This window comes from Heloderma suspectum, chromosome 1 (genome assembly GCF_057233095.1).
Source record: "Heloderma suspectum isolate Gila_16-S chromosome 1, 16-S_ref, whole genome shotgun sequence".
NCBI classification, from domain to species: Eukaryota; Metazoa; Chordata; class Lepidosauria; order Squamata; family Helodermatidae; genus Heloderma; species Heloderma suspectum.
In genome coordinates, this window is record NC_139458.1 from 85,322,570 (window position 1) to 85,349,983 (window position 27,414).

Genomic DNA, 27,414 nt, shown 5'->3' on the forward strand with positions numbered 1-27,414 from the left:
TGGTGGAGAGTTCTAACAAAAGGTGGTCCACTGGAGAAGGAAATGGCAACCCACTCCAGTATTCTTGCCAAGAAAAACCCATGGAATGTATCACAAGGCTAAAAGATATGACGCCGGGAGATGAGCCCCTCAGGTCGGAAGGTGTCCAATATACTACTGGGGAACAGCAGAGGGAATTTCCAAGTAGCGCCAGAAAGAGTGAAGCGGCTGGGCCAAAGCTGAAAGGACACTCAGCTGTGGATGTGTCTGGTGGTGAAAAGAAAGTCCAATGCTGTAAAGAACAATATTGTTTAGGAACCTGGAATGTCAGATCAATGAATCAAGGTAAGCTGGAGGTGGTCAAACATGAGATGGCAAGATTGAACATCAACATCTTGGGAATCAGTGAACTAAAATGGACAAGCATGGGCAAATTTAATTCAGGTGACCATCATATCTACTACTGTGGGCAAGAATCCCTTAGAAGAAATGGAGTAGCACTCATAGTCAACAAAAGGGTGGGAAAAGCAGTACTGGGGTACAATCTCAAAAATGACAGAATGATCTCAGTACGAATCCAAGGCAAACCATTCAACATCACAGTAATTCAGGTCTATGCCCCAACCACGGAGGCCAAAGAAGCAGAGGTCGATCGGTTCTATGAAGACTACAATACCTTCTAGAACTAACACCCAAAAAAGATGTCCTCTTCATCATAGGGGATTGGAATGCTAAAGTAGGAAGTCAAGAAATCACCGGGATAACAGGCAAGCATGGCCTTGGTGTACAAAATGAAGCAGGACAAAGGCTAATAGAGTTTTGCCAAGTGAACACGCTGATCACAGCAAACACTCTTTTCCAACAGGACAAGAGGTGACTCTACACATGGACATCATCAGATGGTCAATATCGAAATCAGATTGATTATGTACTTTGCAGCCAAAGATGGAGAAGCTCCATACATTCAGTGAAAACAAGACCTGGAGCTGACCGTGGCTCAGATCATGAGCTTCTTATTGCAAAATTTTGGCTTAAATTGAAGAACATAGGGTAAACCACTAAACCATTCAGGTATGACCGAAATCATATCCCTTATGAATATACAGTGGAGGTGAGGAATAGATTTAAGGGATTAGACCTAATAGACAGAGTGCCTGAGGAACTATGGACGGAGGTCCATAACATTGTTCAGAAGGTAGCAACTCAATCCATCCCAAAGAAAAAGAAATGCAAGAAAGCCAAGTGGCTGTCTGATGAGGCTTTACAAGTAGCTGAGGAAAGAAGGGAAGCGAAAAGCAAGGGAGAAAGGGGAAGATATACCCAACTGAATGAAGATTTCCAGAGAATAGCAAGAAGAGACAAGAAGGCCTTCTTAAATGAACAATGCAAAGAAATCGAAGAAAACAATAGAATGGGAAAGACTAGAGATCTCTTCAAGAAAATTGGAGATCTCAAGGGAATATTTTGTGCAAAGACGGGCATGATAAAGGACAAAGAAGGCAAGGACCTAACAGAAGTAGGGATGTACGAAAGTGACTTACCTTTCGCAGATTGTGTTGATGGTGGGGAAGGAGGCGTTCCGTCCCTCCCCCCGGAATCCTGGCCAGGGGGGGAGGTGCTCCATTCCTCCCCCCGGAATCCTCAAACGGCCAGCTGTGCTCCGCAGCAGCTCTGCAGAGCAGCCGGCTAGGCCTGGCCCAGCCTGGCCAGGCCAGAGCCGTCCGCAGCCGGATTTCCAGCCACGGAGGGCTCTGGGTAAAAAAAAACCAAAAACACTGTGTATGCAACTGGCAGCAGCTACAGCCGCCGCCATTTGCATTCCTTCTTTTTGGCTGTCTTAATCTACGTAAATATTTAGGTAGACTATGACGGCGAAAATAAAGGGGAACACAAATAGCGTAGTGGGCGCTATTTGCATCCCTTTTTCATTCACCGTTTTAGCCTACGTAAATCTTTACGTAGGCTAAAATGGCGAATCAAAAGGGGACGCAAATAGCGCCCGCTACGCTATTTGCGTTCCCCTTTATTTTCGCCGTCATAGTCTACGTAAATATTTACGTAGATTAAGACAGTAAAAAGAAGGAACGCAAATGGCAGCGGCTGTAGCCACCGCCATTTGCGTACACAGTTTGTTTTGTTTTTTTTAAACCCACCCAACCATGATAGGCTACGTAAAGATTTACGTAGCCTATCACGTCTTTTTTTTCTTTTTTTTTAAAGCTAGCCATGATAGGCTACGTAAATCTTTACGTAGCCTATCACGTCTTTTTTTGTTTGTGTTGTTGTTAACACAAGCCTGGAAATGGCGGTGGTGGCGGCAGCAGCCGGTCAGAAGACTGGCTGCTGCCACCACTGCCGGAGCCGCCGGAGCCGCCACCCAGAAGATCCGCACCAGGTACGTCTCGTCCAGGGGGGATCCACGGGGGGGCGGGGGGTTGCAGGCAGTTCCGCCACAGATTTCGGGGGGCTGAATGCACTGGCATTCAGCCTCACCGAGATCCGTGGCGGAATTCTCTGACATCCTTAAACAGAAGCAGATGAAATTAAGAAGAGGTGGAAAGAATACACAGAAGAACTATACAGGAAAGATCTGAATGTCCCTGATAGCCATGATAGTGTGGTCACTGAACTTGAGCCGGACATCCTAGGGAGTGAAGTCAAGTGAGCCTTAGGAAGCATTACTAACAACAAAGCTAGCGGAGATGACAGTATTCCAGCTGAGCTATTTAAGATCCTAAAAGATGATGCTGTTAAAGTGCTGCACTCAATATGCCAACACATTTGGAACACTCAACAATGGCCACAAGACTGGAAAAGGTCAGTTTACATTCCAATTCCAAAGAAGGGCAATGCCAAAGAGTGTTCGAACTACCGTACAATTGCGCTCATTTCACATGCCAGCAAGGTTATGCTCAAAATCCTACAAGCTAGGCTTCAGCAGTATGTGAACCGAGAACTACCGGAAGTACAAGCTGAGTTTCGAAGAGGCAGAGGAACTAGAGATCAAATCGCCAAAATTTGCTGGATCATGGAGAAAGTAGGGATGTCAGAGAATTCCACGACGGATCTCAGTGGGGCCGAATGCCAGCTCATTCAGCCCTCCTGAAATCCGTCGCAGAACGAAGCTCCCACCTCCCCAACCCACGAAAGGCGTGCAAAATGGAGCACTTACCTGCTCCCGTCCACGCTGCTTTGCGAATGGCGGCCGTCCTGCAGCCGCTGTTCGCTTCCTCTTCATAGCCGTAAATACTTCATAGTCGTAAATACTTACGTAGTCTATCACAGCAGGGAGAAAAAAACCCAGCGTACGCAAATGGCGGCGGCTACCGCCATTTGCATACGCTGGGTTTTTTCCCCCCTGCCATGATAGGCAATGTAAATATTTACATAGGGTATCACGGCTAAATACAGGGACGCAAATGGCGGTGGCTAGGACAGCCGCCATTTGCATCCCTGTAGGGCTGCCCAGCGGCCGGATTCCGGCTGCGGGCGGCTGGAGCCAGCTGGCGGCTCTGCGGCTTGGCCGCAGAGCGGAGCTGGCCGGGCAGGATTCTGGCGGGGAGGACCGGATCACCTCCCCCCCGTCGAGGATTCCAGGGGGAAGGACGGAGCACCTCCCCCCCAGCGGAAACAGAACAGAACAGAAGGTAAGTGTTCCGTCCATCCCTAGGCGAAATCAAGAGAATTCCAGAAAAACGTCTATTTCTGCTTCATTGACTATGCTAAAGCCTTTTATTGTGTAGATCACAACAAACTCTGGCAAATTCTTAAAGAGATGGGAGTACCAGACCACCTTACCTGTCTCCTGAGAAACCTGTACGAGGGTCAAGAAGTTTTAAAAAAACTAAGATCATGGCATGTGGCCCCATCACTTCCTGGCATATAGAGGGGGAAGAAATGGAAGCAGTGACAGATGTTATTTTCTTGGGCTCCAAGATCACCACAGACGGTGATGTAGCCATGAAATTAAAAGACACTTGCTCCTTGGGAGGAAAGCTATGGCAAACCTAGACAGCGTAGTAAGAAGCAGAGACATCACCTTGCCGACACAGGTTCATATAATCAAAGCTATGGTTTTCCCAGTAGCAACGTATGGCTGTGAGAGCTGAGGAAGGCTATAAGGAAGGCTGAGTGCTGAAGAATTGATGCTTTCGAACTGTGGTGCTGGAGAAGACTCTTACGAGTCCCCTGGATTGCAAGGAAATCAAATCAGTCAGTCCTAAAGGAAATCAACCCTGAGTGCTCATTGGAAGGACAGATACTGAAGCTGAAGCTCAAATATTTTGGCCACCTAATGCGAAGAGAAAACTCCCTGGAAAAGACCGAGATGCTGGGAAAGATTGAAGGCAAAAGGAGAAGGGGATGGCAGAGGATGAGATGGCTAGATAGCATCACCGATGCAATGAATATGAACTTGAGCACACTCCGGGAGAGAGCGGAAGACAAGAAGGCCTAGAGTGCTATGGTCCATGGGGTCACGAAGAGTCAGACACAACTGAACGACTGAACAACAACAATATAAAAATAGAACAATACTCATGAAGGAACAGGGAACTAAGGCATTGTCCATCTTTCTCATATTCGTTGGCAAATGTATGTTGTAGAATGTAGATCCTGCACTCCAGCATGTAGATTGCCTACCAGAAAGATCTGTGACTAGCATGACTTTACGTTTTTCTGACATCAGGGTGGTGTATATGGTTCTCTTCTAGCCTTGCCCATTTCATCCTTATAACAGCTCTGTGAGGTAGGTTAAGATGAGGTGGGGGTGGTCGTGCATTGACTGGCCCAAGTTCATCCAGTGAACTTCATGTCTGAGTGGATTTGAACCTGACTCTCCCCAGTCATAGTCCAAAGCTCTATAACCATTACCAGGGGTGTCGAACCTCCCTCAGCCTGAGGGCCAAATTCCATTCCAGAAAAGCTCTGTGGGGCCACATTCCAGTGGTGGGCAGGGCCAAAAACAAACGGGGCAGGGCCAAAATATCAACATACTTTAGCTTAAAGCTCTTAGTGCCAGTAGGAGAAGCATCTCAACCATTTAGAAAAAGGGGAAAACTGCACAAAAGCTGGGAAACCATCAAATGATTGGTGGATGAGGGGAAGGGGGCATGGCCTTCTTGGGAACCCCAGAGCGCTGGATTTGGCTCAGGAAGGCCTAATTTGTCTCCTGCGCTACACCAGCTGGCCCTTCATTGGTGCACTGTTTACAAGTGATGAAGGCCTTCTCAGCCATACTGCCAAAGACGTGTGTCGTCATGACAACATTTCAAGGAATTTAGATGAAGTGACAGAAGATGGAGGAAGGGGAAAAGAGTATCATACTGTGAGTTAGTGAAGAACACCTCAGATCATTTAATCCACATCCTGCTCTTTGCTTAATTATTCAGAAAAATCTTCTTGCCACAACTGAAATCGTATTGAGTGCTTGCATCATGAGAAAAAAGTAGGGAATTGTGGACACAGATCCTTAGAAAAAATTGTTTGGAGCAATCTAAATGTGCAGTTCATCATGTGATATACTGCCAGTGACAACTTCCAGAGAGGCAGGGAAGACTTAGAAGGCAGAAAGGCACTATGGAGTCCAGTGTAATAGTTTCTTCCTGGATACCGAACAGAACAAAGGATTCATTTATTTTGCTTCGTTTATGTTGTTCCTTTCTACATCTGATGATAAGTTTTCTAGAATTTAGTTTTGTTTGATAGATTTTTTGCATTGAAGAGACATGGCTAAGCTGATGACATGGCTTCTCAGAACATCATCTCAAGATCCAAGAAATTATTTCAGTATTCACGAAAACTAAAGAGCCAGTGCTCCATAGCTTTTGATAATCCATATAGTGGGTAGTATTAGGGATGTCAGAGAAATCCACAATGGAACCAAATGAGTGTGGATTTTCATGAATCCAATCAGTGGATTATGCAGTGGACTGGCTTCTCCCCTGTTGGGCAGATTCCATGGATTTGCCAAGCAGTTTTCTAACTCCCAAATTTTACACAAATTTTGTCATAGAAAAATACACAAAATAAACAAATCCGGCCAAAAATGCACATTTTCCCCATAGGCTAAAGAACGAAAAAGTGCATTTTGGAGGAATTCACACATTTTTGCATGTGCAAATTTGCACAATTTGAAAACAAAAAAACATTCTGGTTTCGTCAACAGGGCGATGATGGAATGAAAGGCACCTGACAATCTGCAAAACACAGACGGAACGGATTTTACACAATCCGTACATTCCCAGGTAGTATTGTTTGACTATCTTCCTTGTTTGCCAGTGACATATGGGAATGATGATTACTAATGACCAAAAAATCCTCCTTTAGCTCAAGCAAGGATCAAGAGAAATTAATAATTTTTGAGAAATTATCATTTGGCTCCTGTGAATACAGTCATTGTATTACCGACTTGAATCCTTCGGCAGTAAGCCTGATAATTGTTTCTGTCCACATTCTGTGCATTTGAAACTGGATGCTCTCACTTCCCATGGACTAAAGTTAATCTCACCAAGTCAATGGCAGCTTGAGTAGAATCCACATTAGCAGAATCTATACCTCTCTCTCTCTCTCTCTCTCTCCACCCAAAGTGCCACTTCGGTGAAAATGAGACAGTTTTGTCATGGCCAGGAAGGAGGATTTTAACATGACCAGAGTACAGAAATGTACTGTTTTATGTTTGGAGTCAGTCTAAATTACCGCCAGGGATACCTTACAGTTCAGTGCTGCTGAGTACAAAGAGGCTGAGGATTTCCCCGCAACAACTCCGACTCTTGAACTGGTAACTTTTGTTCTCCAGGGCCTGAGGGGGTAGGGGGAAATGAATCTGGGGGAAGCCTGAATCTTAGGCAAAGGGAGATCGGCTTTTGTCTTGCAGGTGAAGATCTGCTGGGCAGTGGACAGGAAGCAAGGTTTGCTTGGAGTTCTGTGGTTGTAGGCCTTCATTCTGAAGACAGTGTAAATAAACTTTTTATAGAAGACACCACAGGTCTCCGTGCCCTCCTTCTAGGAAACTGAAGTCTGAGTAAGTGCTGAAACCCCTGCAAGTTCACCCCTCTCAGGACTGGGGTGCAGGAGTGTAACAATACTTTACTTACAGGTAAGTCCTGTAGCGCTCTCACATGAAATTCTACTGGTTCATAACAGGCAAACTGCTCATGCAGAACATGGGTTTCCCTCCTAATGCCAAAGATAAAGCTGAATAACAGCCTGTGCTTGGTTTGGTCTGGCAGTTAAATGACACTTCTCTTGAAGGGAATTTAAAATAAAGCTACTTGTAGTTGTCACATAAAGCATTTTTTGCAATGCAAGAGATCCAAGTGAAGCCATCAAGGACAAAACACACTAGTTGAAGAGGTGGAGCCATTACTTTCATATTCGGCTCTTCTTAACTGACATGTTCTGTCTCTGGTCTCTGGTTTTTTCCACTTCACTTGGAAGAAAAGGCTGCTTAGTTTTGTATTTTTCTTTCCCCATTACAGCAAAGAAAGAGCTTCAAGTGGTTAATAATACCCAGCGAGGGCAGTGTGCTTCCTTGACAAGAGAAATCAAGAATAGCCGTAATCAGGCTTGAATGGACCACTTCACGTATTTCCCCAATCACTTCAGAGCAGTCCTCACTGCAACATTAGCGAACAGAACGGTAGCCGGACTCATTGTTGCCATTCTAGTCTCAGATATTTATTAATAACCAAACTCACCTACTACATCGCTCACAGTAAGGCACTTAAGCAGGGGAACTTTGGGACAAATACATATAATATGAGTTGCCGATGTTGCTATGAGTCATTCTCATGTACACATGTATTCCATTCTTATATTTAATTATATAAAAAAAACCTGCCAGTTTACAGTTAAGGCTATCTCATGTTGGCTCAAACTCCAAAAAGCCAGGAAATGGGAAGCTAAGGTTGATGCCTTAACAAGACGTGCCCTGCAATCAGTGATGATGTTCTGCAATGTCACAAATTGTGCTTGCTTACAACTTACCTTCTGTACACGCACACTTTTCTTTGGTCTTTCAAGCTCAAATCTAGGTGGGGAGGATGGTGTAGCTGGGACCAGCAAAGATGCCACACATTGTTGTGGGCCTGTATTGCCTTATGAAGCATCTGAGCTTTACTGTATTGGGAGGGAAGGTTGCGCTGGGGAGTAGGCAAGGTGGTGACACCCTCCTTCCACGATTTTTGGGATGCATATGTACGGATAACCTGAGTCTAATGCCTCCCCCACCCTCCCATCCTTAATTCCATATGCAAGTGTTTATTTATCCTAAGCTGCTTTTGACTTTTATGTTTGGTGTTTAATTGCTATTAATTGTAACTGCTAATGCTAATTAGTTCTTTTAAAGTGTATTATTTTTGCTATTGATATATTTTTATATGGTTTTACTCTGCTGGTGCGGTTTTTCTCTGAAGATGCAATAATATCTTTTAGAAATTTTAGTTTATGATTTAACATGTTGGTTCTCCGCGAACACAGTTCGCAGAGAAAAATCAAATCTAATGAAAGGTTTAACATAACGAAAGCTATACAGAGATTTAAAAACGTTATTTTGTTAAATTTAACAGCTAGAGATTTCCTTTCTGAGCAATAATTAAACTCTGACTGGATTACTTTTAACTGTAGTTTAATCCCTTCATGGTTTGTTTACAGGCTGTTATGTTACTGGCATATAATTGTACTTTGGCCTGCACCTGTGTTTATAAAGGTATACAGAGACTTTTTTTGTATTCATATTTCATTTTTCTCCAATTTGCAATTAATTGTCACAGAACCATAGAATCATAAGGTTGGAAGTGGCCTACAAGACCACCGAGTCCAACCCCCTGCTCAATGCAAGAAGCCTGATTCGTGATTCCCTGGCGGTCTCCCATCCAAGTACTAACCAGGGCTAATCTTGCTTAGCTTCCAAGATCAGGCACATCCAGCCATCTGCATGTTTGTTTAATTACACTTGACATTTTTTGATGTTAAAAATAAAACTTTATAGTACATTATCATAGAAGATAGCCTAATTCTTAAAAAGAAAAAAAAAGCTTTATGGACATCAACTCCCGACTTAGAATTATAGTGAAACCGTTGTTATTCATGGAATCTGTGTGTCAAGAGCTTTCCAATGAAGTGGGTTTCATGAGAATCGGTCAACAGGAAGGCAATCAAAAAGGGATGACCAACTAATTCCCGACTTTGAATTATATATATATAAGATGGTTTGTAATACAGTATGTTGTTATAGATTGGTTTAATACGTTGCAAGCCATCTTGAGAGGGCAATCCTGAAAGGTGGTGTATAAAAAAATAAAAAATAAAAATGCAATAACAAAATTATTAGTTGCTATTGTAGCAGGCCAAAGACAGCAACTGATGGATCACAGCTTAATTTACCCTTTTTAATCCTCCAAATAAAAAAGGGTAAACCAGGGGCAGGGGTAGGCAACCTGGCACCTTGAGATGTTGTGGTCTACAATTCCCATAATCCTTGACCATTGGCCATTCTGGATGGGGCTTATGGGAGTTGTAGTCTAAAACAACTGGAAGGCACCAGGTTGCCTGCCCCTTCTCTAATTATACATAGATAGATACATTATGGTATTTCACTGAAAGCACCGTAGGCAAGAAGTTTAATTTTTCACCATGGAAATAAGTAACCATTTTGCAGTTGTGCTTTTAATGCAAAACTCTGACCCAACAACATTTTTATTATATTTTCATTTTCAAGCCCATTTTCCCCTTATCATATAATACAGGGAAATCTATACAGCCCTGTAGGAAAGCATATAGTCCAATAGTTTTAAATAGCACAATGTAAGGAAGTCTTTTCTAACAGAAACTCTAATCAGCACTAACATACGGGATGCATAACTTATTTTATTCTATTTTAATTTAGTAAGCTATTCATAATTCAGAAATTTCCCCAATCCAAAAACCTTATCCAATCATTAAAAATGCAGTCATAGGTATATTGTTATTGAAAAACTAATACAAACATCTTCGAAGAAGAAGAAGAAGAATCTCCAGGAGCAAGGACACACCTGTAGAATTATACTGTGTGCAGAATTAGGCATTGGGTGACCATCATAAATTTTACAGGTAATGCATTACACACAACTTTATTGGCAGCAAGAGAAAAGCAGTTATCTTAGGACACAATCCTATTACTTCTGCGCCCAATGTTTATAAGCCTCCAAACTCGGAGACTTATGAGCATCAAGTGCAGAGTGGGAGGAGTGGAGGAGGCAATTGTCACCTCTGCTGCTCTTCCCGCTCTGCATTTTAACTAAATTGGCTTTTTTGCCCATCTAGCTGAAGCACATTGGAGGGGGAGGGAAGGAGGTTGGGGAGGCCTCAGGATACCACAGATCCTGGCCTCTCCAATCCCCTCCCCATCCATGGGAATGCCTCCTTTGTCCCCTCTGTGAGGTCACACCAGCTGTGAGGGGGCAGGGGCAGAAAGCATATATTCCCGGCTCCAAGGTCATGGTGCTGGGGGTGGGGGGGCATAGGATTTCTCTCTTAATAACAGAAAGATAACTCAGCATTCCCTCTACAGCAGATGGTCACACATAATAGCTTTTGTAGAGTTTAGACAGCAAGTTTGTTTATTTATTAATTAAAAACATTTAAATCCCACTTTTCCTTTGAACAGCTCTCATGGCAGCTAACATTTTCAAATAATAAATCCTGTCCAAGTAAAACAATTAAAGCAATTCAACACACAGCCAAGTAGAACAGCTAAAAACAGGGCACAGATCAAATAAATAAAACAGACGTTCAGCTACCCCACGGCAAAAGCCTGCCTAAAGAGCTACATCTGAAAAGCAAGCAGTGAAGCAGACAGACAGGCCTCTTTAGGGAGAACATTCCAAGCGTAACTGCAACATTCACAACAGCCTGGTCTCATGTTCCTTCCCACTGGTTGTACTTCAGATGGCAGGAGACAGAAAACAGGGCTTCAGTTTTTGAACAGAGTGCATGAAGTAGAGAGCCAGTGTGGTATCATGGTTAGAGTTTTGGACTGAGACTCAGGAGATCTAGGTTCTAGTCCCCACTAGCGACTTTGGGCCAGTCACTGACTCTCAGGGTTGTTGTGAGGATAAAATGGAGAGCAGGAGAACTATGTAAGCTACCCTGGGCTCCTTGCAAGAGAAACAAAATAATAAAAATGAAAATAAATGGACAGGTTCATATGAAAGAAGGCATCCCTTAAGTCCTGGTCCCTAAGATACAAAAATATTCAAGCAAACAAAAGTTTGCTTGGCAATAATAGTTAAACTCCAGACAGTTTGCTGTGCGTGTTTAAAGGACAGTCTTTTGTTTGAAGGGCTGCCAGAGGAGTGACCTCTATTCTGAAGGCATCCTCTGTTTGAAGGGTTGTCTGGTCCAAGTCTGGTATAAGAATAAGGAACCATCAGAAGGAACAGCTGGGCCTTGAATTTGCCCATCAACAGCACTTGGATAACAGAGTGAGCAAGGCACACACATCACCTGTTCAGAGTCTTCCACACTACTGTGAAATGTACTGTATCTCTATTTAAATAACTATTTCTAAATGTGCATCTATACATATAAATTAGCACATGCAAATTTTATGCAAACCCATGCCCCTTTTTTTGGAGATGCATTTCCCCTTTTTTGATGATTCACAAGTGGTCACCCTAGCCCGATGTGATCAGGGTGCTACATCATTGTGGGAGCCTATGCACGGAGCGCAGGTTTCCCTCTACAGATGTGTCCCTCCACTGTGTGCTTGGGGAGCCGAGGCATGATGGCGGAGTCAGGACCAACAGGTACGTCCTTGTTCTTATCCTCCAATTGTTAATTATGTGAGGGGAATGCCTGAATAGGACGTGTGTGAGTCTACTAATCAAGGTTATAGCTAAGAATAGTTGAGGTATGGAATGTCTGTGTCAGTTAAAAACAATCCCCGCCTCCCTCAAAGCAAAATGGAGGATGAAGAAAAAGAGAGAATGGATGTGCTACTGTGGCACAGTAAAAAGTAACCTCACCCCTTGGCCATGTCACTGCCAGGTCACAGCAGCATGCCCAGGATTTAATGCAGGGAAACAGGGCACACTGCAGCAGAACTGTGCAGGAGCTGCATTTAAGGGGAAAAGATGTGCTAAAAGGACTTTCTGAAAATGCACCTTTTTCCAGATGGAAGCTGCGGGGTTGCTGCGGATTGGTGTCAACATCATCTGTTGTGAGCAACCCCGATGTGCTCTTGCTCTGCACTAAATCAGCCGTGTAGATTGGGCCCTGGTGGGGAAGGGGGAGAAAAAAGTGTTGTTTATCCTATCGCTCCTTCTGAAACTTCCTCGCCTACACCCCACATCCAGAGGCCTGAAGATCACAACAAGTTGTCTGTTTCAGCCATGCGAGGAGGACTCTGCCCTCAGGGTGTGGGGATACACTGCCACATTTCATGGCAAGTCCAGCTTTTAAGAACTGAATGCAGAGACAGAAGCTCCTTACACAATGAACATGAAGTAGTTGGAGTAATGGAACTTAACTAAAACAGATTAAATGATAGCCTGGTAGAATGAAAGAATTTCCATTAATTCAAAAGAAAATTAAAAAACTGGGTACATGGCAAATGTAGATGGATTGAACTGCAACTAGAATTGCTATCATATCAAATACATCAAAGATTCTTCAGAATCTGGTGCAAACACAGAAGGTTTATGGAGATTTATTTATTTATTTATTTACAACATTTGCATACTGCTCCACATCTAAACAGATTCTGGAGCAGTGAACAACAAGAGATAAAATGCTGAAAGATAAAAAGAAGAAACATGATATTAAGATTATTCTTTAAAAAACAGAGTGCCAATGAAACTGAGGCTGGTGAACCTGGAAAAATGCTGTCTTCAGGAGGCACTGAAAACAACCCAGTGTTGGTGTCTGCCTGTCTTCCAGAGGCAGGGAGTTCCATAGAAAGGGAGTCACCACACTGAAGGCTCGTCTCCAGGTGGACTCCAGTCAGGCCATCGGTCCATGTGGAACCACCAGGAGCATGCCCTCTGATGACCTCAGTGATTGGGTAGGTTGGTAAGGGAGAAGGTGCTCTCTCAGGTATCCTGGTCCAAGTTATTTAGGGCTTTGTACATTCGTATCGAAACCTTAAACCTGGCATGGCAGCAAATAGGCAGCCAGCCAGCCAGTGCATTTCCCTCAGCAAAGGAGTTGCATGCTGAAAAGGGGCAGCTCCAGATAACAGCCGAGCTGCTGCGTTCTGCACTAACTCCAGCTTCTGGAGCAGCCGTAAGGGCAGCTCCACATAGAGTGCAGTGCAATAATCCAGTCTTGAGGTTACTAGTGCACCTGGACCACTGTGGCCAAGCTATCCCTGTCCAGGAGAAGCTGTAGCTGGTGAACCAGCCAAAGGTGGTAAAAGGCACTCCGAGCTGGACCTTGGACCTCCAGCAACAATGATGGATCTAGGAGTACCCCCAGCTACAAACCCGATCTTTCAGAGTGAGTGCAACCCCGCCCAGAACAGGCAATAAGCCTATCTCCCGGACCCAGGAACCACTCACCCACAGGGCTTCTGTCTTACTAGGATTCAGTTTCAGTTTATTGGTCCTCATCCAGCCCATTACTTTGTTCAGGCACTGATCCAGGACTTGCACAGCTGCCTCCTGATTCAGATGACACAGGGAGATAGAGCTGTGTATCATCAGTGTACTGATGGCACTTGCCTCCAAGACCCCTTATGACCAGTGCTTTATATAGATGTTAAATAACATTGGGGACAGGATAGTACCCTGAGGAACCCCATAGCTCAATTGCCAAGGGGCCAAGGAATTGTCACCCAATTTTACTCTCTGAAGTTGACCCTGCAGATAAGAACAGATCCACTGTAACACAATGCCTCCAATGCCCATCCCATGGAGCCAGTCCAGGAAGATACAATGGTGGATGGTATCAAAAGCCAATGAGAGATGGAGCAGAATTAGCAGGGTTGCACTTTTCCTGTCCCTCTCTCGATAAAGGTCATCCATCAGGGTGACCAAGGCTGATTCACTCCTGTAATCAGGTCAAAACCCAGACTGGAATGGGTCTAGATAATCAGTATCCTCCAAGAGTTCCTGCAATTGTTCCGTCATGACCATCTCCAATACCTTCCCTAAGAAAGAGGTATTTGCAACTGGGCGGTAGTTGTTAAATACCATTGGGAGCAGAGTGGGTTTCTTCAGGAGTGGTCACACTGCTGCCTCCTTAAGGACAGCAGGAACCACCCCTTCCCATACAAAAGCATTCAGTACACCCTGGACCCACCCAGTCCTAACCCCTCGGCTAGCTTTTATTAGCTAGGAGGGGCAAGGTCAGTCGCATTGCTGAAGTCATCAGGCTGCAACAACTGAAACTGATCCCACAGAATCAGGCAGATGGTGGCGTGAGACACCTCAGCTGGAATGGCACTAGCAACAGCATCAAGTTCACTATGGAGATGAGCATTTTTGTTGTCAAAATGCAATGCAAAAAGGTCACAGCGGGTCCTTGAGGGGACTAGGGCCCCATTTGTTGGGGAGAGTGTTAACAGCCCCTGGACCACCTGAAAGAGCTCCACTGGACGGCTCCTTGAGGATGCAAATTAAGCCTTCTTTGCTGCCAGCACCGCCACACAAGAGGCACGATTAGAGCATGCTCAGTCTTGTGCCATTTGCACTCTAGCAGACATCCAGTCTGTTTCATTGACTGCAGCAGCCTCGTATACCAGGGAGCAAAGCAGGCTCCAGAGAACCGGAGAGGGCACTCAGGCGCAATCAAGTTGATGGCTAGGGCCTTGGCTGGATTACCAGCTTTCTCCACTGGAAAATCGCCAAGAGTTTTTAGCAATCCATTGGATTCCATCAGTCTCCTGGAGCGGACCATCCAAATGTGTCCCCCACCCACCTCATGAGGGAAGTAAAGCTGTAAGTTCAAATCTCACTAGGAAATGGTCTGACCATGACAATAGGGTTATCTGGACCCACCCCCAATTTTCAGATTACTTATCTCAGAGCTTGGAGCAAAAACCAAATCAAGGGTATGCCCTGCTTTGTGTGGGCCGATGACAAATGGAGACAGCCCCGTAGTTGTCATGGAAGCCATGAAGTTCCAAGCCAGAGCCCCAGAGACAGCCTTAGTATGGAAGCTGAAGTCACCCAGAAACACCATCCTGGGTACTCCAGCAGCATCCCTAATTTGTTTCTGTGGCCCAATATCAGGTGCAACCTTTCAAGGCCTGCTCCAAGGTGGAGTGGTTTCCTGGTGAGTTAAGATGGAAGTTCTGTAAACCACGATGACTCCCCCCGCCCCTGGCCCTCCAGCCTATGTTGGTGCTGCATCGAGTACCCAGATGGACAGAACTCGGTCAGGTCAACCCCACCCTGCTCATCCACCCAAGTCTCAGTAATACACGCCAGATTGGCCTTCTCATCCATGATTAGGTCATGGATGAGTGCGGTTTTGGTGCAGACTTACCTGGTGTTAAATAGCAGCACCACAAGACAGGAGGGCTCAGTGGATGAGCTACCAGGTACATGAGAGCTAGAGGAGGGAGGTAGAAGGGGAACAGTGTATAAACATCTGTAACCCTTTCTATTCTGATGTCCCGACCCCCTCCTCCTGGCATATCTCCTTCTGCCCCAAATCACTGGGATAGAGGCACCATCTCCATGGATCCCTGTATTTACTAAGCCATACATTCTTGCTATACCAGAACTTTCCACACACCCTCAACACCCACTCACAACTCAAACATTCAAATTCAATACAGAACTTACATACTCCATTCATCCAATCAATAATCTACAGCCAACCCAACACAATCACAGATGATAACTTGTGGTATAACCAGCCACTGGTCACACATAGGACATCAATGCACCAGCAGCAAAGAAAATAAATTATCTGAGATGGTAGTAGCTCTTATCCAGAAAAACGGGGGAAATTTCCATGAGCACCCACATTGTGCGGATCAAATAATTCCTGCGAGTGCTGCCTGGTTGAGGATGTTTCTTTTAACTTTTTTTTAAAGATACAGACATTTCAAGTAGTCAGTTATACACATACAATATCTGTCTGTAAATTAACACAAGGACCATTTGTGTTTCAACCTAACATTCAACTTTATAGCTTTGATAATATTTGTGAGTTTATCTTTCCCCAAGAGTAATTCCTATTCCACTAGAAGATGACTTTTTTATCCAGTCATCCACAAAATAAGTCATAGAATTATTGCTGCCCTGTCATATCTTGACAATGGCCATTAATTTTCACAGGGGCATTATATTCCATATCTTTTCTGCACTCTTCTTCCACTGTTAGTTTTTTTAAAACAAAACAAAACACTTTCCATTTTTTGTAAGAAGCATTTTTTGCTCCAGGTAATAAATTACCTGTCAGTGTCCTATGCTTTCTTTGTAGACAATTTCTGGAATAATTCAGTAGTACTACCTGTTATGTGTATCCTAGAACAGCCTGAGATTTTTCATTTTTCAGCATATGGCTTCCTTCTAGTGTCCTCATAGGGGCAATGCTTATATCAGCTGCTATTTGAGCTCACCATAATAAGGGCATTTTTGGATCACTACCAGAGGAGCAATTATGCTTCTGGCTTTTATAGTATCATTTCAGGGCCTTGGTTTATCACACAGCACTCCAAAGCAGCACAGCTGTGGCTATGTTGGGCCATCTGTTCCAGAACTTTCAGAAAGATGTCCATATTTCTGCATATTTTTTATTCAGTTTGCTCTACACCTGTTGTGCACCCCTTATATCTAGAAGAGCAGAATCTCTGGATGCTTCCAATGAAACTGTTCATCATAACTGCTTGCATATTTTGTTTTCATTTTTAATTGATGGAATGGGCACCAACCTTTCACAAACCACTCAGAGAGCAGCATTCCTGGGCAAGGTCCTTGAGCAGGTGGTTGCCAACCAGCTCCAGACACTCTTGGATGGGACCCATTATCTGGATCCATTTCATTCGGGGTTCAGGCCAGGTTTTGAAACAGAAACAGCCTTGGTTGCCATGTATGATGACCTATGTTGGGGAAAAAAACAGGGAGTGTGACCCTGTTGATTCTCCTTGATCTCTCAGTGGCTTTCAGTACTATCAACCATGGTATCCTTCTGGGACAGCTTTCTGAGTTGAGAGTGGGAGGTACTGTATTGCAGTGGTTTTGCACCTCCTTGGAGGGTTGGCTCTAGAAGGTGGTGCTTGGGGAACATTGCTCAGCGCTGTGGATTCTTCAATATGGTGTTCCACGGGGGTCAGTTTTGTCCCCCATGCTGTTCAACATCCACATGAAACCATTGAGTGAGGTCATCCGGAGTTTTAGAGTGCATTGTCATCGGTATGCTGATGACATGCAGCTCCATTTCTCCTTTTCATCTTCTTCAGGTGAGGCTGTGGATGTGCTGAATCAGTGCCTGGCTGCGACAATGAACAGGATGAGGGCTAAAAAACTGAAGCTCAATCCAGACAAGACTGAGATGCTATTGGTGGGTGGTTCTGCTGACTGTTCAACCTGTTCTGGATGGGGTTGCACTCCCCCTGAAGGAGCAGGTCTGTAGCTTGGGGGTCCTCCTGGAACAAACTTTGTCACTTGAGGCTCAGGCAGCCTCAGTGGCACGGAGTGCCTTCTATCAACTTCAGTTGGTGGCCAAGCTATGCCTCTATCTGGACAGAGATTACCTGGCTTCAGTTGTCTATGCTCAGGTAACCTCCAAGTTAGATTACTGCAATGTGCTCCACATGGGGCTGCCTTTGAAGATGGTTCGCAAGCTGCAACTTGTGCAAAATGCAGCGGCCAGATTGATAACTGGGACTAGAAGGTCAGCACATATAAGACCAACTCTGGGCTGCTTGCACTGGCTGCCTATATGCTTCTGAGCTCAATTCAAGGTGCTGGTTTTAACCTATAAAGCCCTACATGGTTTATAACTGCAATACCTGATGGCATGTCTCTCCCAAAATGAACCTACATATGCTATGTTCAGCATCTAAGGTCCTCCTCCGAGCGCCTCCTCCAAGGGAAGCTCAGAAGGCAGCAATGAGGGAGAGGGCCTTATCAGTGGTGGCCCCACATCTGTGGAACGAGCTCCCAGATGAGATCTGCCTGGTGCCAACATAGTTATATTTCAGTGCCAGTTTAAGACCTCTCTTTCCCAGGTACTTGGCAGTACATGATGAGTTTAATTGGTCCTGGATGTGCCTTTAGTTATGACTGACTGTTCAAAGTTGTTTTTAGTTATATGTTGTTTGTGTATATTGTCTGTGTGCTTTTATGTAAATGGCTTTTAAACTTTTTAAATTGTACCCAGAGAGCTTTGGCTATGGAGAGGTATAGAAATGTAACAAAATAAAATAAAAATCATCATCATCATCATCATCATATTATTATTATTATTATTAACATTACTATCCTGCCAAAGCTCTCTGAGTGGTTTACAAAAGATTAGTGCTCATTTCTTCAATTAAAAATAAAAACAAAATATGCAAGCAAAAAAGGCAGGTAGATCAAAGCACTCAGCTCCTTAAGGTATGGACATATCTCAAGGATTTTGTTTTGCCCCAAGAAATCTCTTTGAGGATACACTGAATGAAGGTATGATGCTAGAAAAGACAGCACATTGGGCATGGGAAAGAGCATGCACAATTGTGTGTAAGGGAAGGAAAGAGAACAAGACATGGAGTGCAAGGGAAGGAGTTGGAAGACAAATGCCTGCATGATGAAATCATGATCAACACACTTCAGGGAGATCCTAGACTCAACTCAAAACAGGGGGCGGGGGAGGGAGATTATATTGACCAGAGTGAAAGCCCAACCTTGCTAGCTTGTCAGCATAACTGAAGCTGAAAGAGAGTTTTATGCCACATGCGCCTGCCACTATTAGAGAAGCTGCCATATAGAGTGGGACTACTTAATCCTGTGTTTACATTCATGTTCACACATGCACACCTTTGCCCCCATTGAGCACATATCTGTCAGCAGCCTTAAAGGGAATGGTATAAATTCTGTTGTCCCCTATTTTCTCTTTCTCCTCAGCCTGTGTTTATTGTGTATTTAGACGTCCAGGTATTTGGGTGGGGACCTTTTCTTTTCCTTTTTGCAAAACACCCAATATAGTTTAGGAATAAGGATAATAATAACAATAATAAATCCCTTGAGATATCACAACAGTTCACCTCTCCAATTATTGAAAGAGTATGAGTGAATCAGAATTCTATCTCACATTTCCAGAACTATGTTCTGGAACGGGCAAAAGGATTCACACTTTCGTCCTTGCCAGTTTTTCAGTTCCCTAATCTGAAATATTTTTACAAGCATTTACAAGCAAATTTGATGAGATAAGGTAAAGGAATAAGCAGGCCCATGAGCTAGCCTGGTGCAGGTGGGAAGCAAACAGGCTCCGTATGAAAGTATACCTGCCAAAGTCACCATCTGCTGTTCCAGGGAGTTGGAGGTGTGCAGCCCAGAACCTCCTAGGCTCAAAGCCATTGCAAGTATTTATTCAAATATCTGAAAGTGAGCACCTGCCAGAGAGAATAAATCAGAGGGACCTGCATTTAGCCGATTTCTTCAGTTACTAGAAAAAAAACCCACACACTATAATTTAGCCAATAATATGACCAACACCCAGTACATTAAGATGAGCACTGACACAGCTTCATAGAATCTACTGCATCGGAGCAAAAGGTTAGTGAGGGTTCTTAAAGCCAGGAGTTTTTCTGATTGCCAGAACAATTCCCAAGTTTCAGGCACTGTATGTACTGCTATGGTGGACTTGGGTCAAGGCCCAGCACTGCAGATTGCCTGTCATATACTAACAAGGTGACCATAAAGGCCCAGGAAAGATGCAATACCTTAGAAGAAGAACCTTTAGCAATAAATTTGTGGACAGTGATTTCTGATGGAGGACCCAGTGTGACAAAGCTCTCAGATCCCCAGCGACTCTCTGTAATGGCTATATTTAGAATAAACTGGAACTGAACATAGAGTCATTATCTGCAAATATTTACAGCAGAGAATGAGTCACTCAACTTTACTAGGACTTAATGACTGTTTTGATTGCTCCAGAATTTTAGGGCTGATTCTGCTGTGTTTACCACATCACTCTGAAACAAAGTCATCAATAATAGGAACAATAGACCTCCTGATTTGTCTTCTTATTCAACACTTGGCCAATTATCGAGTCTCTCTTTTTGTCTGTGCAATGGTTTCTGGAAAATGGGATGGCACTGTGCCAAGGGCAAGGAAACAACATTGTCTGAAAGAGAATGATTACAAGAGGCCAAAAGGTAGGCAGGGCTTGCTGAGTGATGACTACCTCTGGCAGTTTACTGGGCCGAACTGTGAAGTGTGTATGGGGAGGGGGGACAACTCTTTTAAACCCCTGCAGTTAAATCATTTAGAAAATTATTTATAATTACCTGGATGATCCATCACTGTGAACAGAGAAGTACTCCATGTTCACTCTACTTTAACTTGGGCATTCATTTAATTGGACATTCTGTGACTGAGTCTAAGTAATACATAGACTCAGTCATAGGCTAGACTGGTCACCTTTGGCAAGTAAGAATTGCATCCAGGTAAACAAGCCTCTTAGGAGAGAGTTTCCCACATACACACACTTTTTCAGGTGGTCAACAGGCTACAAATTATTAGCACAGGTATGTATAAGTATGTGAGCAACTAAGAAAATCTTAGATATGAGAGCCAATGTGGTGTAGTGGTTAGAACAGGGGTAGACAACATGGTGTCCACAGGCACCAATGTGCCCTCGGACAACTTTCTTGGTGCCTGCCAAGGTGCTCTACTTAAAACAAAACAAACAAATAAACCCATTTTCTTATTGGCAGCTGGGCTTGCTGTGAAATAGGTTTCTGTTGGTGCTGAAAAATGTGGGTTCAAAGGAGTTGTTTAATGTGTTAGGGCTCAGACCGCATCTCTGCCTTGTATTGTCTTTTGAGCAGGTGACTTACCGTTTGCGATGCCTCCCATGGCAGCCATTTTGTGGTAGTGCCCAGGTCAGTTTCTCAAATTGCTAAATGTGCCCACAGCCAAGAAAGCTTGCCTATCCCTAGGTTAGAGTGTTGGACTGGGATTTGGGAGACCCAGGTTCTAGTCCCCATTCAGCCATGAAACTCACTGAGTCTCAGCTTAATGTACCTCACAGGGTTCTGAGAGGATAAAATGGAGGAGGAGGATCATGTATGCACCTTGGACTCCCTGGAGGAAAGGTGGGATATAAGTGTAAATAAAAGATGAATAAATGTGTGGACTTATTTACAATGCTGCACTATTTCTTTAATTTATAGGGATGGCAAACATTTTGCCTTTCTCATTAACCTGGGGCTCCATTCATTTTGAGGACTCCCCTTGTCTGCAGGCTCACTCTCTATTTGTAAAACACCATGGCTGGCATTTTGTGGGTTACCCGAACCCACATAACTATTAACAGGGGTCCATGTATTTTGACTGGCCTTAGTAGCCAGTCAAAATTTGTGGTCATCACTGATATAGAAGTGTTCTGGGGAGGGGCAGGATCTTGTCTCAGTTGAAGTTAGGCTCATGGGTCTTGCCATGGGCTGGGGGAATTGCCCTCCCATGGATGAACCACAATCCCCAAATCCTCTGCTTCCATTTAAAAAAGAATAATTTACTGGCATTGTAGAATGAGAGATACAACACAAAATGTGCAGGCAGTGTTCTGCCCATTTGTTTTGTGAGAAACTAGCCAGCTTCTGCCTTTCAGTGTTTTTAACCAATGAATGAAGTCACAGCCATGGCTGACGCACCTGTTCATGGCTGACGCACCTGTTCTCTGGAGATGGAACTTTCCAGTTCATTTTGAAGCCCTTTTTTTTTTTTGCTGGTCTTTCCTGATGGAGGTGTAGTTGCTGTTCAATACAAAGACAATTCAGAAATCCAGGATTTTAATGCAGCTGTTATTGGGCAGCCCCATGTCTACCCTAACACGAACGTTAGCAGCAAAGGAGGGGGTTCTTCATCTTTCTAACTTGGGTCTTATTTCATAAGAAAAAATGTAGGCTTTTTTTTCTCCTGAGTTTGTAAGCGTTAAAAAACAACAACAGCCAATGCAGATGAAGTCCAACATTATTATACTCGTAGTGCAGGGAGTGGGGCTGTGGCTGAGAGCATGGGTTATGCCAGCCAGTGTGGGAAGGTATGTGACAACCCTCCTGTGTGGTCCAATGTTGTTATCCAGTCTCCTGGTGAGTGTGTTTTGTTTAGGGAAATGCAGTGGGGGAGGGCTGTTTAGTTCATTGTAACAGCAGTGCAATTCATTAAGGACTGGAGGGGGTGAAGGGAGCCAAGGAAAGAATTGTGGGTTGGTTTCAGCTGCAAGTGGACATTGTCGGGACACCAGGTCTACCTATGGAGAAACAATGGAGATTTGGTATACAAGTTTTTCAGAGGTCAGTTTAGTAAACTGCATGTCCAAGCATCACTAGATCTACCAGAAGCGGTAGACTTGTTCTCTGACAATAGTTGTGTGTGTGTGTGTATAGATCCCCTCAACCCTGTAAAGATTCCTGTGGACATCCATGGTTATGTTACAACCTAGCCTTTATCTGGCATCAAAGGAAAGATGCTATTCTTTGGATAGTATAGGACATTGTTGTTGTTGAAGCTGCATCAAAAAGCAAAAAGCAGCAGCTTTCATTTATACTGGAAGTATCCCAATGTCTTTCTCCCATTGCTGACTGCTATGTTAAAAACAACAAACAGCATTTAGTACCAGCAAAGTGCTAAAAACACTATACAGAACACAGGCATGAAGCTTCCCATTCTTGTAAGGGAGAACATGACTTAGCTGTACCCAACGATGCTTGTTCAAGAGCAGTGCCACCCTTCTGGCTTGAATGTGTGTGGGGGCAATGCCTCGTGAGAGTCAAAAGCCAGAGAGGTGTCTGAATGCTCTGTTCAGTGGGGAAAGGCTGTGACTCCAACACTGTGTATCGATCCTTGCTTGCAACTGGCAGAATCCAACTTTCCTCAGCACAGAAATCCCATTTTAAAGTGCAAATAGTCCTGGCCACGGCCTGTGGGCGTATGACAAGCCACAAGGCCTGACAGGATGATTGAAAAGGCTTTGCCAAAGTTCTGGCATAGATGTGGCATGTGAGTGTACCACTTTACTATTTTGCTTACATGGCCAAAATTCCTAAATTCGATTCTCAACACCACAGCTGGTTCAGATTGAGAGCAGAAGGAAGGGTTTGTGGCTTCTCTGATTTCTTCAGCTAGTTGAAAGCATTCCTTGCTCTCCCATTTTGCTTCTCCCTCCCCACATCTTCACATGGAGGTTTATCTTCTGTAATGTTGCTTTTCTCCTAAATTATACAGTGTGTTACTACATAGGTTGATGGGAAATAGCCTGCCTTTATATGTAACTATGCTAATACAGAGAGATTGAAAGGCCTCTGTGACTGTGGGAGTTGTTCAGATTTGAGGCATTCCTCCACATGCATGTCACTGCACATTTCACTTCATCCAGAAAGCCACTGTTAATAAAATATAAGGTGGAGATTAAGAAGTAGGACAAAACTCGCAGACATCCTGCCCTCTGCAGCGTCAAGTAGCAATGAATGCTGTGCCAAATGCTTTCCATTTTCTCCATTCACATATACGTGTGGGGGAGAAAGGCCCATAGCTCAGTGGCAGAGCGCCTACTTTGCACACAGAAGGTCCCAGTCCCAATCCCCAGCATCTCAGGGCAGGGCTGGGAAAGACTCCTGCCTGAAACTCTGGAGAGCTGCTGACAGTCAGTATAGAGACGATACTGAACCAGATGGACCAATGGCCTGACTTGGTATAAGGCCGTAAAAATACACAAGCATCCCAGTGTTTGCCCTGGAAGGGTCGAGCCTTGATGAGCATTGCAGCTCCACTTCTTCTTCCTCTGCTCCAGAATCCCCCCCCCCACACACACACACACATGCTAGGCAGGGGGAAAGCAGAGGGGGCGGGGGTACACCAGTCCTTCTTGGAGCCTCTTCTCTTGCTGGCGAGAGAAAACGCTCCGGTGATGGTGATGCTGACAGGGCATCTTTCTCAGCACCCCTGGCACAGAGTGCATCTTCCTACCCCACAACCACTGCCTCAGCTTACCCTTGCTGAAGGTAAGTTCCCTAGAGCAGAGGAAGGGGGAAGGCAGTGATAATGGAGGCAGTTTGAGGATCAGAGTGAACACAGGCCTCATTCACTTGCTTGCACCAAGCTACCATCACAACTGTGTTTGCTCTGAACCTTCTTTCTAGTAACTGAACATGGAGTGCGCATTTGCAAACTCCCCATATCTGTTGCTTGCAACATCACTATAAGGCAGCTTTCCTATGCTCACTCTAATCTGCTTAAATACTACTGTATACTTGCGTGTTGAGAGAGAATCAGTTTCTATGATATTCTGGATGTCTGGAACAAACAGGCCTTATATAACGGACTCATGTGATTTTACAAAATGGAATCATAGTTTTAAAAAACAAACATTGCCTTTTGAACCATGGCAGGCTTTGCTCAAAGGCACTGTAACTAATTTTTGGAGGTACATTTATTTCTTTAAACCATATTTATGCCCAAATGGCTTTCAAGTAAAAAAATGCAAACAACATCAACACATTCTTTAAACAATATAAAACAATGCTAAATGTACAACAGAGCATAGTGAAAAATAGTAACATCAGCCAATAACACCACTATCAGAATTAAGATTTATAGATTTTTACAAGGTATTAGTAAATGAAGAAAGGTCTTTTCCCAGGGCCTAAAGATCATTAATCATTTATTTTTTCCCAGAAGGTGTACCTCCATGGAGACAGCATCCCATAAAGGGTGCACCATAGTCAAAAAGGCCCTTTACCTAGTCTCTGGTGGTGGTAAGGTAGCTAGATGAAAAAGAGGACAGGGCACAAATAGTTGTGTAGGAGAGGGAATTTCAACTATTAAAGATGCACGAGCCCTGTCCTCTTTTTCATCTGCCCACCCTAGATGACAGAAGCACCCAGGGAAGGGCCTCAGATGCAGATCTTAACTATCAGGCAGGTTCATGTAGGAGCCAGATGTCCTTTCAGACATCTGTGTTGCAAGCCATACAGGGCATCAAGGTTAAATCCAGTAATCCAAGGTTAAATCCAGGAAAGCAAGAAGCCAGTTTTCAGCATGTTCCAGCAGTGTCAGAGCACATCATGGTGCACTAATGTGCATGACAGGTGCCTCAAATGCATGTTCCATGCAAGCAAACCTGGAAAAGCCTTAGGCAGAAGGACTGCGGAGTGAGGAATTCTACAGACTGGTCAATACTGATAAAATCTGAAAATGAAACGACTTTAAGATTCAACTCTGCTTATAGTAATTACTCCCAACAGTGCTTCGGGATCATGTAAACTGAACTATTAATAGACATTTACCTTTTATGGTCTCTCAGAGGCTGCTTCCTCCCATTCTTCTGCTGTTTAAATTCAAGGCAGTGAAGCCCTCATTTAAGAAAGTCTCTCTCACTCCCACATTATCTTTCCTTCCACTGAATGTCCTGCCAGGACTTCAACTTGGGAAAAACCGGAAACCCCTTTGTGCCTTTGTGAATGCTAACATGTTTAAAAACGTTAAACAAATGGAGACATGCACACAATGGAATGAAACAGACTGGCCTCCTTCTGAGAATGAAAGTCTGTCAGCATGGCAGATGAAGAGGCCAAAGTTAGAGTTGCCTGGTCCTTGTCCAGAGGTGGATGGTGTCTAGACGTTTAAATGCTACAAGGCATCAAGCAAGTCTACAGTCACTATTCTTCCAAGCAACTTCTTATCCACCCCTTCTCTCCTGCCTGCTGCGGGGGCAAAATTAGGCCTAACTCCTATGTTCTACCATGACTCCATCCCATGCTGTGGCCAAAACAGAAACCATGTGGGCAGAGTGGTATCACACAGTAAGAAGAATGATGCACTCCAACCCAGCTTTTGATGATAGCGGGGTTCTTTCCATTTATTCATTATTTATTTAGAACCTTTATGAACCACTCTGTATTGAAGAAAGGTTCCCTAACAGTGCAGAGTAGGGAAGAAAAGAATCAAAATACAAAAGAATAACAGTCAAGGGTATCCATCCAGCATGCCAGCCCACTGTCGACATACTGTTAGTGTAAGCAACCTATGGCGCTAAGCCGATAGCATTAGGTGGCGCAATGGGTTTCCCCGGAAAACTTGTCGCACCAGTTTATGCTATTGCCATAGTGCTAGAGGCTGCTTACACTAGCCGTATGTCAATAGCCTAAGTGGACCGACAGTATTGGATAGTGCCCAAGTTATACAATAAAACCTTGGCTGGTCATTCAAGAAAAGCTTGTTCAAATAAAAATTTCTTTAGCAGAAGCAGAAAACAGAGCAACCTTAGTGGCTGGCTGACATAATCTGGCAGGAATTCCACAGAGATGGAGACAGCACACTAAGATCTGTACTCTGAATGGACTGTAAATGGATCTCAGGTCCAGAACCACCAGGGGCACCTCATCCAGTGACCAGACTGGATGATAAGGGAGAAGGCACACCCCCAAATAGTCAGGCATTGAGTTCACGAGTTTCTGCTGCTCCTTCCATGTAATTTCACTATTTCCTGTGGTGCTGTGAGGTTATGGGATGCTGTACATTTATGGAACCATGAGAGTTCTTCTGGACACAGCAGCTAGGAGAAGACTATGGATAAATGGACAACTGAAAGAGCAGGGCAAGAGGCATCATTACCACAACTTAGGTGGTGTGCAGCACAATCTTTTACACATCTACTCAGAAGTAAGTCCCATTGACTGCAGTGGGGCTTACTCCCAGGTAAAAGTATAGAGAGTTGCAGCCTTAAATGGGCACTGTCTGCAACCAAAGAGCTGGAAATGCCACCCCAAATATGCAGTCCTGTCTTTATATGTCACCACACGTCCGCAGAACAATTGACCTTCTTAGTGGTAAATTGAATGCCATGCCCGATTATCTAGTTCTTAAATTCCCATTTCTCCAAAAACCTCTTGCGTCACTTAGGGGTTTTATGACTAAACCCCCCAGTCAAGATCCAGAGGGGTGCTGTCTATTGGAGAGTGTGCCTCCTCCCTGATAATCCAGCCTGGTCACTGAGATCATTCAATGAGGTGCTCTTGGTGGTCCTGCATGGATCTGAGATCTATTTAGAGTCTGTTCAGAGTACAGATTTTAGTGTACTGTCAAGATCTGAATCTATGCCAGCCGCCTCCTTGGCCTGCTTTATGTTTCTGTCATACTCGGCTGTTGCCTATGAGAGCTCATGACACAATAAAACAGCTAGGGTCGTATCCATTGTCAGTCCTACTTAGAGTAGACTAACTGAAATAAATGGGACATCGGTTAGACTAACATTGGCTACCACCCATTGAATCGAACTCTTGGTCTCCAAGATGCT

The 27,414-nt window shown here is 44.2% G+C and overlaps 1 protein-coding gene across 2 annotated transcripts in view; it reads right to left on the reverse strand.

Moving 5' to 3' along the window:
* Positions 1-27,414, reverse strand: part of TSPAN18 (tetraspanin 18) — a 414,388-nt gene that overhangs the window by 287,845 nt on the left and 99,129 nt on the right. The window contains exons 9-11 of one of the 2 annotated variants that reach the window (XM_084850711.1): positions 19,400-19,507; positions 15,448-15,513; positions 12,123-12,234 (exon numbers count right to left, since the gene is read on the reverse strand). The exons of the other annotated variant lie outside the window; for it this stretch is intronic. The gene's annotated coding sequence lies outside the window, so the exon portion shown is untranslated. The remainder of the gene's footprint in view (positions 1-12,122; positions 12,235-15,447; positions 15,514-19,399; positions 19,508-27,414) is intronic. 2 annotated transcript variants of the gene reach the window in all.